Source organism: Enoplosus armatus, chromosome 14 (genome assembly GCF_043641665.1).
Source record: "Enoplosus armatus isolate fEnoArm2 chromosome 14, fEnoArm2.hap1, whole genome shotgun sequence".
In the NCBI taxonomy this organism is placed as follows: Eukaryota; Metazoa; Chordata; class Actinopteri; order Centrarchiformes; family Enoplosidae; genus Enoplosus; species Enoplosus armatus.
In genome coordinates, this window is record NC_092193.1 from 5,653,503 (window position 1) to 5,656,058 (window position 2,556).

A 2,556-nucleotide genomic window follows, 5' to 3' on the forward strand; every position below is an offset into this window, starting at 1 on the left:
TGTGCAGCACTGTTAGCTGTGTGCAACAAGGAAGTGAAAACCGCGGGCTCCGCCCAGTAATTACTTCCGCTGGAGTGACATTTCAAAATAAAAGTTTCGGAATGAAGAATGTGGATGGAAAAGAAATCATACATTTTTAAATGGTAGAAAAAGGAGCATGTCAAGGTCTCAGTACGCTGCTTTACCTCAGGGTCATATGCCAAGACATTTTATGGCCGAGCTGTTCAGCATCATAATCATTTTAAATTAAAGATGTCACTGACATAGCCTGTAGATCATAAAACACTGTCAGTTTGTCCTTTTTTTCATCAATTATTTATTGTTTTCTAACTTAGAATAAAATGGAATATGGGTCAGGAGAATATTTCATTTTAGTCTACTGCTGTACATGCTTGCACCAATTATATATCCTTTCCAATACATAAAGTGATCATATATTACAGCTTGATCAAACCTTTTTCTGGGAGTAATAATAACATAAATCCCAGATACACATACAGTATATGCAAAACACAAAAGCACTGCATACATGCTAGTTGTAAGTGAAAGAAAGAAAGTAAATTTGAGTAAATGAGAGGATCATTATTAAAAATTTGATACTTTTAGTTGATGTTATACCCCTATAGATCTGCTTATGTATTAATATAGATTTTTTTCCTTTTTGAAATCAGGCAGTTTATCACCATCATTGCTCTAAACTGACTATATTGTACAACTGTATTGTGTTTTCTTGAGACCTGAAATATGGTTGTTTGTTTTTCTATGGAAAATGTGTAAAAAATATTCAATACTGTGTTTTCATTATTGTCATTGATGATTCAGTGCTGATGGAATTGCTGAGAGTAGAAGCTTTATGTGGTTATCAGATGATGCAGCTTGTGTATGTGCGGCTTATCATTAAATGGACAGATAGAGAATTCTTCCGGAAGTGAACAAATCAATTTCGAAGCTAAAATCAACAGAACCAGGACTATAATTAATAACAATAATAACATTACTGCAAACCAATCTCCTATGGGGTCATGTCTCCCTAGTTTGTTTTGGTTAAGGTTTATGTTTCTTGTTCCTGAACTGTTCAAAGTTCATAGCCAAAATATTTTAACATTAAAAGGACACATAATGAGTTTTTTTCCAAGTAAGATACTTACATGTCTAGATTTGGTCATACTATATGGCTGATACACTGATGAGAGAAAAATGCCAATTAGACATCAAATGACGCTGACAGCTTCAAATGCCCTCTCCAGTTAATTGGTAAGGGCCTTCATAATAAGAAGTGACATTGATATTACAGGCAGCAGATGTCAAAATAAATGTCATGTTACTGCTGAAGTAGCTGGGAAGACTCTGTGAGCCCTGCAGTAAGATGCAGTCATATGAAAAAAACATAGCCTTCATGCAAATCTAATGTAACATTACAGCGCAGCTAGCAGAAGGTAAAGTAGCATCAAAATCAGTTTTGACACACCACAGGGCGACATTTAATCCTCTGGATGTCTTCAACTTGTGCTGCTGTTTGACGTGCAGCATCACTCTCTCTTTGCCTGCACAGGGCTCATCATAGTAATGCCCTCCTCCACATGCATCACATTAGTTAAAATGAAAAAGCAAGGATAGTGCTCCAACAAAACAATTCCCAGTCGCATGAATCTAATCTTTATTCCATTTTCAATCCATAAATTAGCATTTGTCCTGACAGGCTGTTTTGTCCTCAGCAGTGACTGGTCCTTGGTCATGCATGAAACATTATTCAGTTGGAATGAGCCTGACTTTCTAACACACTGATGTCACTGAACTAATCTAAAGTTGGTCTGTGATATAACCAACAAGGAGACAAGTCAGCTCTCCAGTTGTCAAGAGGATTAGTGGCCTATAAGGATCAAATCCTATGGGACAAACCAGGCAATCAAACTGGCCTATTCCTGTGTTGCCTAAAAAAGCATTCATCATGTGACCAAATTCAACTTTTGAACTGTTTGTTTCCATGCATAACACAAACTAAAGATATACATTGTTATGCAAGTTAAGTGGTGACCTGCAGTCAAACACATAAACACATGCATCCAGCTATATTTAGCTGTTAGTTTCATTGTTTTACTTTGTACCAGTCTCTGATGTAGTCAATCAAATGTTTTGATAAAGTGATAAAGTGTCATTAGTTTTATTCTATGGCAATACTTCTTATAATGATGTCAAAATGTTGAGCTTGAAGGTTAATTCGTGCTGGAAACAGTAAAAATGAAGAATAAAGAAATAAGCTCAGGAAGGTCATGAGATGTGGCTGAAAGTAGACCTTGTTGTTTTCTTAAATAAATTAGTTTCTATAATCACGCTATTAAAAGCACCTGTAGAGGCTCATAACTCTCGTGTTTATAATGATGGCCGTTCTGTGCCTCATCAATTAAATATTAATACCAAGTTTCTAGGCTGACTGCAAACGAGTGAAAAACGCCAAGTAGAGGCGGTGCGTGCGTTTTTTGGCACAGCGCGCAACCTCTGTGCCAACGTCAAGGCACACATGGTGCGTGCTGGAAGCGGAGCGCTGTAGGAGGGAAG